We start from the raw sequence: 13,490 nt of genomic DNA on the forward strand, positions 1-13,490 counted from the left end.
ACCCAAAAATCCATAAAAAATGATGTATCACACACCAGATCCATAAAGGCTGTTGACTAGTGTATAATTTTCCACTGGAGATTACACCCTATGTACAAATACCCTTATGGCCCTTTTACATGGGCTGACAATGGTCTAAATGACTGCATGAGCTCTGACGTCACTGTTAAAGGGGTTGTCTCGCGGCAGCAAGTGGGTCTATACACTTCTGTATGGCCATATTAATGCACTTTGTAATGTACATCGTGCATTAAATATGAGCCATACAGAAGTTATTCACTTACCTGCTCCGTTGCTAGCGTCCCCGTCGCCATGGATCCGTCTAATTTTGCTGTCTTCTGGCGTTTTAAGACGCGCTTGCGCTGTGCGGTGCCTGGTGAATGGGGCCGCTCGTGCCGGAGAGCTGGTCACCGCGTCGTCATGGTAGCTCCGCCCCGTCACGTGTGCCGATTCCAGCCAATCAGGAGGCTGGAATCGGCAATGGAATGCACAGAGCCCATGGTGCACCATGGGAGAAGACCCGCGGTGCACCATGGGAGAAAACCGCAGTGCATCCCTGGGAAAGGACCAGCGGCCATCTTAGGGAGAAGATTTTTATAACTCCATATTTCGTTGGATCGGTGAGTAGCACCGCTTTAAATTGCTCTTTTATGCCAGGGGGGTGACAGGGGGAATGGGCTAATTTAAAATTTTGATGTTTGCCGAGAGACAACCCCTTTAAGCTTGTTAGCACTCACGCAGAGCATTTAGACAGAAAGAATTATCGCTGGATCATGGGTTTCTTGCTGGCTTTTCATTCAGCGCTTCACCTTCCATGGGAAGCGCTGAGCAGGGAGTGTTTACACGTAACGAGAATCCAGCGATCCAGCGATAGGTTTTATGCTGACTGAAAGTCAAAAATAACAACAAGTGAACGAATAGTGAGCGATTTTTTTGCATTTACACTACACGATTATCGCTCAAATTCGTTCATCTGAATGAATTTTGAGCGATAATCGTTATGTATAAATGGCCCATTACCCACATAGTGATCCTTTCTCTTTCTGTATCTATCTTCCACACTGTTCAATTTTAAACCATAACATTACATTCAGTTATTTTTGGGACTTTCTGGTATAACATATTGCAATGCAGATAAAACTGTGTCTAGTAAATTTTTGTCATTTCAATTTACAACACCACTAGTCTATGTATTCAGCAGAGCACAGAATTACACATATACTGCAGGTACAACTACATTCATCTTAGTCTCCTGTTGTTTACTCTGCATCCAGAAATGACATGAATCTTTTGCAATGCGTTTCTCACAGTACTGTAGGCTGAGAATGAAAATTTACAATGTAGCTAAAACATTCCAAAATCATATTAATTCAGCCAAACAAGCAACATTTAATAACAACTTGCTAAATGGTGGATATAACATTTTCTACCACAGATTTTTAAAGGGTTGTTCAGTTGTAAATTATGGTGGACTATCTTCAAGATAAATCATCAGTAGTAGATTGTCGGGGATTTGTAATTAGGGACCCTTACCAATCAGTTGATCTCTCTACTAGTGTGCTTGTGCACTGAGCTGAATTCTGAAGGAAGCAGACAGCTTCATTTCCACTTAGTGTCTTGGCTTGGTATTGCTGGCCAAGTTCCTACTTATTTCAATGGTAACAATACATGCAATACCAAGCCTGGCCACTACATTGTAAACAGAGCAGAGTGCAGTAGCCAAGCGAACAGCTGATCAGTGGAGGTCCTGGTCAACAGACACCTGCAGATCTATTATTGATAACCTATTATTAATTACAGGACAACCTTTTTAAAGAGCCCTTGTCATCACAGAATTGTCTTAGTTTGTGTTTTATTAGGATATTTTACAAAGTAATGCTAAATGTCATTTGTGATTTTCACAGTAAGGGCAGTTTCAGGCGATAGTAATGTAACAAATCTGTATTACAGATGTGCTACAGATGACATTACAACTGTATCTCATCATTATTTCATCTATTTTTGCTTCCATATATTTTATTTTCTGCTGGGAAAACACTGATCTGCATTTGCCCAACAGTAAAGAGTAGCAATACGGAGGCAAAACCGTAAAAAATAGGTCATGTTTAAATTTTAAAAAATGTCCGTGAAAACTGCGGCCATGTGAATTTATACTGTACAAGGATCTACATTAGCTCCATATTGCAGTCCCAAAAATATGGAGCAATATAAAGTTAAAACATGCTCATCTGAAAGCAGCCTAAACAGTGCCACATTATATTTCTGAGAAGCCCACTCCTGCTTTTTCCTATTAGACTAGACATTTAACGCTTTGCAATACAATTTTGGATTTAGGGTTTCCTAGGGGGCTTTCTCTTTCTGCCATTATACAATGGCGCCTTCTGCTGGCTATTGCCAGTACTGCGGTATGTGTGATGCTGTAGAGGCCCCCAACAGAGCGGCCAGTAATATACAGTAAGAATACCCTGCTGGACATCTTCTGACAATGGAGCTTTACAGCCTTCAATCAGAATGTCTTCAGACGTCAGACAGTGGATTGGAAAAGGTTAATGCATAAATTTACTATGGTTAAAATTTGCTGTACGGTATTTAAAATTCTGTCTGCTGATCCTAACATCCAATGTCAAATTCATCCCATCTCAGCTCTAGTAGTTTGTCATCACATACTGAGAAGCTATTTTCATTCTTAGGGCTTATTCAGACGACCGTATATCGGCCGCGTATTCACGCCGGCCTATATACGGCATCCCTCTCTGCAGGTGGAGGAGGCTGGAAGAGCTGTGAGCAGTGCACTGGGCTCCCGCCCTCTCTCCGCCTCCTTTCTGCCCCTTGACGCTATATGCAATGGGAGGGGGCGGAGAAAACTCACGGGACTTAGCTCCGCCCCGCCTCCTCTCATTGCAAATAGTGCCGAGGCGCAGAGAGGGGGCGGGAGCTCAGTGCACTGCTCACAGCTCTTCCAGCCTCCTCCCCCTGCAGAGAGGGACGCCGTATATCGGCCGGCGTGAATACCCGGCCAATATACGGTCGTCTGAATAAGCCCTTAGAGTGATAATATACACAGTGTTTTCAGGAAAAAGGTTGCAATTTTTTGGCATAATTTCTCCTGTGATTTTTTATATATATATTTTTTAATTACAAAAAGCATGGTGATCAAATAATAGTTGTAGGTCATTAGGGAGTTATGAAATGCACTACAAGCTTTCTTTCTTTTTGGTGTTTATCCTCCCATTTCGTGAATTTTTGGGGTCCCTGCAGTATGTTTCGTATTCTTTTTACGCATTCTCTAAAAGAAATAAAAACATATGAAAAAAGCAGGTCTGTATAAAAAAATTGCTAGCTAAAAAAAAGCTTGTAAAAATTAAGGAAATTGGTGGCATTTTTACAAGCTGTGTTTGAAAGAAGGCTTCCAGTTCTTTTGTTGAGCAACTTTGTAAAAGTGCAATGTGAGGATAGAACAGAAAGTGATGGTCATTTCACTTTATTTGCGCTTCATCCTGGTCTCCAAAGTAGATTTATGCTTTTGAATGATTATATTATTATAATAGACATAGACAATGCTGGGTCCAAAATAAATTCTAACATAGCCTAATGGTTTTAATAAGTTAGGGCACTTAACACGGGACAACTATTGTTCAAACAGTCGCGTTATGAAGTCAACATAAGCAACAGCTGTTCCATGTAAACATGGCCACCAACCAAGTGATGAGCAAGAATTCTTTCACTAGTCATTACTCACTACGTTTTGGCTCAACTGAACATAGTTTCTGGTTGATTAATTATCATCTGGTGTAAACAAGCAATTGTTCAGCTTTCAACAACTAGCCAACAACTTTGCAGAGAGATGTGTGCTTCAGAAAAACTAAATTGAACAAGTGAACAGAACAATTACTCCTGTGGAAAGGCACAAACATGTGACTCAATTGTATACTTTAGTGACTATTTTAAGCGACTACTTGCATGATAGTTATCCCTCTACCGGGTCATCTTCAGCGATTAATCCAGGTCTAGTTTGGGCACTCACGATGGCCATGTTCGTGTTTGGAGACCTCGGGATGAGCACCTCAATCCTGCCTTTGCTGTGGAGTGGCACACTGCCCCCACTGCTGGTGTGATGGTCTGGGGGGCCATTGCATACGACAGTTGGTCATCCATAGTAATGGTATGTTGGACAATGGCAGCTCAGCGATATGTTCAGGACATCCTGTAGCCACATATGTTGCCTGTCATGGTGGCATCCAAGAGGTATTTTCCAGCAGGATAATGGATGGCAGCACAAAACAAGGGTGTATAAGAATGCCTCCACAACATTGTCGCACTTGTGTAGCAGCTCGGTCACCAGGTTTATAGAGCAATAGAGCATGTCAGCCTACAAGTTTGCACAATGTAGAGGCACCAGAGCCTCCCCATGAACTCCATCACCATGAACTTCTACTAAGGCTGATTGCCAGGGTAAGAGCTGTCAACCCCCATTTCCCCCCACCCATCGCGCTTCATCCCACCCCATTTGCCTCTTTACCTGAAATAGCTGCTTCATTCCATTTGCCATCCATCATGCTCACCTAATTAACTTGCAAAGACTGCTTCTGCTCCCCGCTGCATGTGCCTCATCATCTGCAAAGTCTGAATCTGCACTCCACTGCTTTTGTCTATGCCTATGCCTGCTCCACTTTGCACGTGCCTTATCATCATCTGCAAAGACTGCATCTCCCCTCCATTGCTTTGCTCATGCTTATGTATTGCTCTATTTTCTGCATTGACCATTCTCCCCCTCTTTAACTTTCGCTTCATCACCTGCAATAGCCTGCTCCACATACACCCTGCCTTATCTCCCTAACTGTTCAATTGAGCAAGCTGTGCATCCAGACATGGCTGCTCGACGGGGCAGGAGACTGGTAGATTCCACAAAGATTAGCACCTTGCACATCAACAACCTCATCTCCGCTATATCCTCTATCGCCATCCTCATTGCTAGCATTAACGCAATTTCTTTTTACGAGTATTTTGAGCAGTGGAAAAGCAAACAAAATTTTACAGTTGCACATTGTTTCTATGAATTAGCCATCACATAAAAGGTGAAAAACCACCTCAAAACTGCAAGCGTTCACCCAGCAACAGATACCCAGACTAGTAACATTCCACCCACCAGTAGAAGATTCCTATTTCTTTTGGGTACCCCCCTCATATAAATACACACACACACACATTATATATATATATATATATAGAGAGAGAGAGAGAGAGAGAGAGAGAGAGAGAGAGAGAGAGAGAGAGAAAGAAAGAAGCGGCCTTGCAAATACTGTATACATATTATGTACATTCTGTGTATAGATTATGCAAATGCAAATTTTACGATCCGTGGACTGTGAAGCATTAGTATTGCATATTATTATATCAAAGTCTACAATTACAAAAGTTTAAACAAGAGTGGCATGCATAACCAGAGGGAAAAATAGAACTCAAATGACCCCCTATGCTTAAAGGCAGGCAGGCAGTGTCTAAAAAATGATGACTCTGCAGCCTTGAATTAATCAAGACTTTAGCTGACTTCAAAGTTTTATAACCTCTAAAGGCATATCACTTCAAACTTTATTGTATTATTAGTAAAATGCTTATTCTTGTAATTAAAGTTAATGTTTCTTACATATCAATAAACCTTCCATTCAGCAATTATTTATACTAGACCAAAGCTCAAAGTCATTATTTAAATAACAAGAATGGCTATTTTTATGTGGCTTATTCTAGTGCTCTTATTGCTGCTTCAGAACCCCGTAAGACTGCATAGTTAGCGGAGTGTATAAAAAGCACAGTCCATTAAGGTAAATATACATTAAAGCAGCCAAACAGTTTTTAGCTAAACAAAAACTTGCAATTGTATTCAATATTTATATTCTAAATTGACATGAATATTGTGGCTTGTTTATATTTAATCAACAGTATTTTCTAATTATTTATGTTAAAAAATAAAATTCAATTGTCTTTTTTCAGAAGGAGCAACACTCTTGTCCATGGATTGTTACTCGCATTTCTAAATATATTACAGAGGCTAATGCCTTAGGCTAGATGTGCATGGGTTGTACCTGTGAGTTGCGCCCAAGGAACTTGGGCGCAACTCACATTGGACGGCACACAAACACCCATTCACGTCCTGTCTGATATGCATAGATGATCCACCTTCACAGGCATTGCATGTTGTTACGTGTGCTGCTGGGATCTGTAGTTCTAAGCTTCCTAGCAGCACAGCTACAGGTGGTTGTTCTACTGTACTTCTAGCAGCACAGCCCTCACAGGGTTAATTGATTGAGCTGGCTGGGTGTGGTACTTCTTGCTAGCCAATCTCCTGGGTTTGTGCTCACATATAAACCCTGCTCCTGCCAGTCTCTGGCTGCTTCCAGAGTGAGCAGTCATGAATCCTTGTCTGAAGCTGGTCTTGTACTGTTTGGATGGATCTGCCTTGTTCCCACTCAGACCTGTGTTTGTAAGTAGGTCTCTCTCTGCTTCCCTAAAGATGGTTTGGACACCTGTTGTCCTAGTCTGCAGTACATGTAGCCCCCTTTTCCTTTCCCCTTTACAGGTGCGTCCTTCAAACATCTTATGTCTGCTCTGTTTGTCAGTTGGTGTAACTTGACACGGTTCTCTATGTCAGCTTGTGTGGCTGACTGTCTATCCCCCCTGGTATGAGGACACATAGACTTGCTGTGAGTTTCATCTGTGTGCATGTGAGCTCTGGGTGGAGTCTGTGTGGTCTCCACTATATGTTGCAGCTGGCTGTGTGCCTGGTGCACTGTTCTGTCCTGTTTCAACCTTTCTGTGTGATCTGTGTCTTGCTGGTTCATGTCCGTTTGTAAGTTTAAATTCTGTCAGTTTTGTGTAAGCTTGCTGTATGACCTGCGATCTGTGTCCTGTCATGTTGCAGCATTCTGTGTGAACTCTGTCCGGTTCTTCTGGACTTCTGGTTAGTGTAGGCACTAGCGGTATAACCAGGAGCCATGAAGTTGGCCCGCTAGCTTCCATGTTTTGTACAAAATGTCGACTAATACCTGGTATTTATATTCAGCTTATCATCTGTTACTAGTGGTTGCATTGTGGCTGCTGTATGCTGTGTATTCTGGCTCTGTGTCCTGTTGTTCAGTCCCTGTTATGTGGCATTTGAATGTGTCCTGTTCTGGTGCGTGGCTTCTAGGATCAGCTAGGGCCCAGACCCGAAGACCGCTGGGCTGCCCTTATTGGGGCTATGTCCCCGCTTAGGTAGGGCCTGGTCAACCTCCCGGTAGCACAGGGTTAGTTGCCTGAAATCCGTATGAATCTCCTGTGTTCCCGTGTGCGTGCATACTACAACTACTACCTATACTACCGTACTACTCTTTGGGTACGATCGTGTGGGCCCCTGTGCTTAGTTTGCCCACACGATCGTAACATGTCTTATTTCTCGGCCATGAAACAGGCAGGAATAGGACATGCCATGAGTTTTTTTTTATCCAGACCATCTACATAGCCTCATAAGGTAGAAAGGGGCCATGTGCTGTCCATGGAATTACATGGACAGCACATGGCCCAAAAATATGGCCATGCACACTTAGCCTTCGAAAATAATATTAAGGAGAATTTCAGGTCAAATATTGACACGTACATCAGTTTTTAACAAATGAGGAACCATATCTCTGTCTCCTCGTCAGACAGTCTTTGGAGCCTTCCAAAAATTAGAGCATCATTCTGGGGAAGAGGCTTACTCTTACACCAAAGGACAGTGATTATTTTATGGTTAACTATGATATGGTAATACCAGATAAGGAGAAATGTCTTGATTTGCCATTGTAAATGATGGAATCCTTATACATAAGCAAGAAGCACTAATGTTTAGAGATGAGCGAACGTACTCGTCCGAGCTTGATATTCGTGCGAATATTAGGGTGTTCGGGATGCTCGTTACTCGTAACGAGTACCACGCGGTGTTCCGGTTACTTTCAGTTTCCTCTCTGAGACGTTAGCGCGCTTTTCTGGCCAATTGAAAGACAGGGAAGGCATTACAACTTCCCCCTGTGACGTTCAAGCCCTATACCACCCCCCTGCTGTGAGTGGCTGGGGCGATCAGATGTCACCCGAGTATAAAAGTCGGCCCCTCCCGCGGCTCGCCACACATGCCTTGTGAGTTAGCTGAGGGAAAGTGCTGTTCTATTGGAGTTGCTGTAGGGAGAGTGTTTGTAGTGAGTGTAGGCTTCAAGAACCCCAACGGTCCTTCTTAGGGCCACATCTACGTGTGTGCAGGCTGCTGTTAGCAGTGTTTTTTTTTTTTTTTTCCTCAAAATCGGCAGAGCAGAGCATTGCACCCGGCATTAGGGACAGAAGTGGTGCTTAGGCAGGGAGAGTGTTAGGAGTGAGTGTAGCCTTCAAAAACCTCAACGGTCCTTTCTAGGGCCACATTTAACTGTGTGGAGTACTGTGCAGGCTGCTGTTAGCTGTGTTGCTTTTTTTTTTTCTCTCAAAATCGGCGGTGCAGAGCATTGCACCCTGTATTGATACTACAGGCACAGAATTGTGTGGGCAGGGCCACAACACAGTTATTAGTCATTGAATAGGCACAGTGGGCCTTTCCTTTTAAACAAAAGGGAAAAAATTATATTTGCCCTGCCTCTGTCAGTCCTAAGGGCTCTGGGTACGTGTGTGCTGCGTGGAGAACGTAAAAAAATCAGACGCAACCAGCTACGGTTGAGTGCAGCCTTGCGCCAATTTCTTTCCTGCCTGGGAAATACCTGCTCTGCCACAGTTAATAACTCTGCAACAGTAAAGTTCTGTGACACTTTTGCAGGGCCGCAACACAGTTATATTAGTCATTGAATAGGCACAGTGGGCCTTTCCTTTTAAACAAAAGGGAAAAAAGTATATTTGCCCTGCCTCTGTCAGTCCTAAGGGCTCTGGGTACGTGTGTGCTGCGTGGAGAACGTAAAAAAATCAGACGCAACCAGCTACGGTTGAGTGCAGCCTTGCGCCAATTTCTTTCCTGCCTGGGAAATACCTGCTCTGCCACAGTTAATAACTCTGCAACAGTAAAGTTCTGTGACACTTTTGCAGGGCCGCAACACAGTTATATTAGTCATTGAATAGGCACAGTGGGCCTTTCCTTTTAAACAAAAGGGAAAAAAGTATATTTGCCCTGCCTCTGTCAGTCCTAAGGGCTCTGGGTACGTGTGTGCTGCGTGGAGAACGTAAAAAAATCACACGCAACCAGCTACGGTTGAGTGCAGCCTTGCGCCAATTTCTTTCCTGCCTGGGAAATACCTGCTCTGCCACAGTTAATAACTCTGCAACAGTAAAGTTCTGTGACACTTTTGCAGGGCCGCAACACAGTTATTAAACTTATTATTCATTCACTAGAGGCAGTGGGCCTTTCCTTTTAAACAAAAGGGAAAAAATTATATTTGCCCTGCCTCTGTCAGTCCTAAGGGCTCTGGGTACGTGTGTGCTGCGTGGAGAACGTAAAAAAATCAGACGCAACCAGCTACGGTTGAGTGCAGCCTTGCGCCAATTTCTTTCCTGCCTGGGAAATACCTGCTCTGCCACAGTTAATAACTCTGCAACAGTAAAGTTCTGTGACACTTTTGCAGGGCCGCAACACAGTTATATTAGTCATTGAATAGGCACAGTGGGCCTTTCCTTTTAAACAAAAGGGAAAAAAGTATATTTGCCCTGCCTCTGTCAGTTTAAGGGCTCTGGGTACGTGTGTGCTGCGTGGAGAACGTAAAAAAATCAGACGCAACCAGCTACGGTTGAGTGCAGCCTTGCGCCAATTTCTTTCCTGCCTGGGAAATACCTGCTCTGCCACAGTTAATAACTCTGCAACAGTAAAGTTCTGTGACACTTTTGCAGGGCCGCAACACAGTTATATTAGTCATTGAATAGGCACAGTGGGCCTTTCCTTTTAAACAAAAGGGAAAAAAGTATATTTGCCCTGCCTCTGTCAGTCCTAAGGGCTCTGGGTACGTGTGTGCTGCGTGGAGAACGTAAAAAAATCAGACGCAACCAGCTACGGTTGAGTGCAGCCTTGCGCCAATTTCTTTCCTGCCTGGGAAATACCTGTTCTGCCACAGTTAATAACTCTGCAACAGTAAAGTTCTGTGACACTTTTGCAGGGCCGCAACACAGTTATTAAACTTAGTAGTATTCATTGAATACACGCAGTGTGGCTTGTCCTTTGAAAAACAAGGGAAAAAATTGTATTTTGGCTGCAGGCTTGCGCCACTTTCTTTCCTGCCTGGGAAATCAAATCACTGGTAATACACCATGCTGAGGGGTAGGGGTAGGCCTATAGGACGTGGACGCGGGCGAGGACGCGGAGGCCCAAGTCAGGGTGTGGGCACAGGCCGAGCCAGTGTGGTGGCCAGGGGTAGAGGCAGGGCCAGACCGAATTATCCACCAACTGTTTCCCAAAGCGCCCCCTCGCGCCATGCCACCCTGCACAGGTCAAGGTGCTCTACGGTGTGGCAGTTTTTCACAGAGACGCCTGACGACCGACGAACAGTGGTGTGCAACCTTTGTCGCGCCAAGATCAGCTGGGGAGGCACCACCAACAGCATGCGCAGGCATATGATGGCCAAGCACCCTACAAGGTGGGACGATGCCCGTTCACCGCCTCCGGTTTGCACCACTGCCTCTCCCCCTGTGCCCCAACCTGCCACTGAGATCCAACCCCCCTCTGAGGACACAGGCACTACCGTCTCCTGGCCTGCACCCACACCTTCACCTCCGCTGTCCTCGGCCCCATCCAGCAATGTCTCTCAGCGTAGCGTCCAGACGTCGCTAGCGCCACAGTTTGAGCGCAAGCGCAAGTACGACGCCACGCACCCGCACGCTCAAGCGTTAAACGTGCACATTGCAAAATTGATCAGCCTAGAGATGCTGCTGTATAGGCTTGTGGAAACGGAGGCTTTCAAAAGCATGATGGCGGCGGCGGCCCCGCGCTACTCAGTTCCCAGTCGCCACTACTTTTCCCGATGTGCCGTCCCAGGCCTGCACGACCACGTCTCCCGCAACATTGTACGCGCCCTCACCAACGCGGTTACTGCCAAGGTCCACTTAACAACAGACACGTGGACAAGCACAGGCGGGCAGGGCCACTATATCTCCCTGACGGCACATTGGGTGAATTTAGTGGAGGCTGGGACAGAGTCAGAGCCTGGGACCGCTCACGTCCTACCCACCCCCAGAATTGCGGGCCACAGCTCGGTGGTGGTATCTGCGGCGGTGTATGCTTCCTCCACTAAAGCACCTTCCTCCTCCTCCTCCTCCAACGCAACCTCTGTCTCGCAATCAAGATGTGTCAGCAGCACGTCGCCAGCAGTCGGTGTAACGCGGCGTGGCAGCACAGCGGTGGGCAAGCGTCAGCAGGCCGTGCTGAAACTACTCAGCTTAGGAGAGAAGAGGCACACGGCCCACGAACTGCTGCAGGGTCTGACAGAGCAGACCGACCGCTGGCTTGCGCCGCTGAGCCTCCAACCGGGCATGGTCGTGTGTGACAACGGCCGTAAGCTGGTGGCGGCTCTGCAGCTCGGCAGCCTCACGCACGTGCCATGCCTGGCCCATGTGTTTAATTTGGTGGTTCAGCGCTTTCTGAAAAGCTACCCCCACTTGTCATACCTGCTCGGAAAGGTGCGCCAGCTCTGCGCACATTTCCGCAAATCCCACACGCACGCTGCCACCCTGCGGACACTGCAACATCGGTTTAATCTGCCAGTGCACCAACTGCTGTGCGACGTGCCCACACAGTGGAACTCTACGCTCCACATGTTGGCCAGACTCTATGAGCAGCGTACAGCTATAGTGGAATACCAACTCCAACTTGCGCGGCGCAGTGTGAGTCAGCCTCCTCAATTATTTACAGAAGTGTGGCCCTGGTTGGCAGCCATCTGCCAGGTCCTTGGAAAATTTGAGGAGTCTACCCAGGTGGTGAGCGGCGATGCTGCAATCATTAGCGTCACCATTCCTCTGCTATGCATCTTGAGAAGTTCCCTGCAAAGCATAAAGGCAGACGCTTTGCGCTCGGAAACAGAGCTGGGGGAAGACAGTATGTCGCTGGATAGTCAGAGCACCCTCCTGTCTATATCTCAGCGCGTTCAGGAGGAGGAGGAGGAGCATGAGGAGGATGAGGAGGAGGGGGAAGAGACAGCTTGGCCCACTGCTGACGGTACACATGCTGCTTGCCTGTCATCCTTTCAGCGTGTATGGGCTGAGGAGGAGGAAGAGGAGGAGGATCCTGAAAGTGATCTTCCTAGTGAAGACAGCCATGTGTTGCGTACAGGTACCCTGGCACACATGGCTGACTTCATGTTAGGATGCCTTTCTCGAGACCCTCGCGTTACACGCATTCTGGCCACTACGGATTACTGGGTGTACACACTGCTCGACCCACGGTATAAGGAGAGCCTTTGCACTCTCATTCCCGAAGAGGAAAGGGGTTCGAGAATGAGGCAATACCACAGGGCGCTGGTGGACAAACTGATGGTAAACTTCCCATCCGACAGCGCTAGTGGCAGAAGGCGCAGTTCCGAGGGCCAGGTAGCAGGGGAGGCGCAGAGATCATGCAGCATGTACAGCGCAGGCAGGGGAACATTCTCCAAGGCCTTTGCCAGCTTTATGGCTCCCCAGCAAGACTGTGTCACCGCTCCCCAGTCACGGCTGAGTCGGCGGGAGCACTGTAAAAGGATGGTGAGGGAGTACGTAGCCGATCGCACGACCGTCCTCCGTGACGCCTCTGCCCCCTACAACTACTGGGTGTCGAAGCTGGACACGTGGCCTGAACTCGCGCTGTATGCCCTGGAGGTGCTTGCTTGTCCTGCGGCTAGCGTCTTGTCAGAGAGTGTGTTTAGTGTGGCTGGGGGAATCATCACGGATAAGCATACCCACCTGTCAACCGACAGTGCCGACAGGCTTATACTCATCAAGATGAACAAAGCCTGGATTTCCCCAGACTTCTCTTCTGCACCAGCGGACAGCAGCGATACCTAAGCAATACGTAGGCTGCACCCGCGGATGGAAGCATCGTTCTCTCTCACCATCCAAAACGGGGACATGTCTGCTTCATCAATCTGTGTATAATATTCCTCCTCCTCCTCCTCCTGCTCCTCCTCCTGAAACCTCACGTAATCACGCCGAACGGGCAATTTTTCTTAGGGCCACAAGGCTCACTCATATAATTTTTCTAAACAATTTTTATACGTTTCAATGCTCTTAAAAGCGTTGAAACTTTAACTTGAACCAATTTTTCGTTAAACTGGGCTGCCTCCAGGCCTAGTTACCACTTAAGCCACATTAACCAAAGCGATTAATAGGTTTCACCTGCCCTCTTGGTTGGGCATGGGCAATTTTTCTGAGGTACATTAGTACTGTTGGTACACCAATTTTTGGGGCCCTCGCCTACAGTGTAATCCAATTAATTTTTTGCCCACCTGCATTACAGCTGACGTTACATCAGCTGTGTTGGGCACTGCAATGGGATA

The sequence above is a fragment of the Eleutherodactylus coqui genome, chromosome 3, assembly GCF_035609145.1.
Source record: "Eleutherodactylus coqui strain aEleCoq1 chromosome 3, aEleCoq1.hap1, whole genome shotgun sequence".
NCBI classification, from domain to species: domain Eukaryota; kingdom Metazoa; phylum Chordata; class Amphibia; order Anura; family Eleutherodactylidae; genus Eleutherodactylus; species Eleutherodactylus coqui.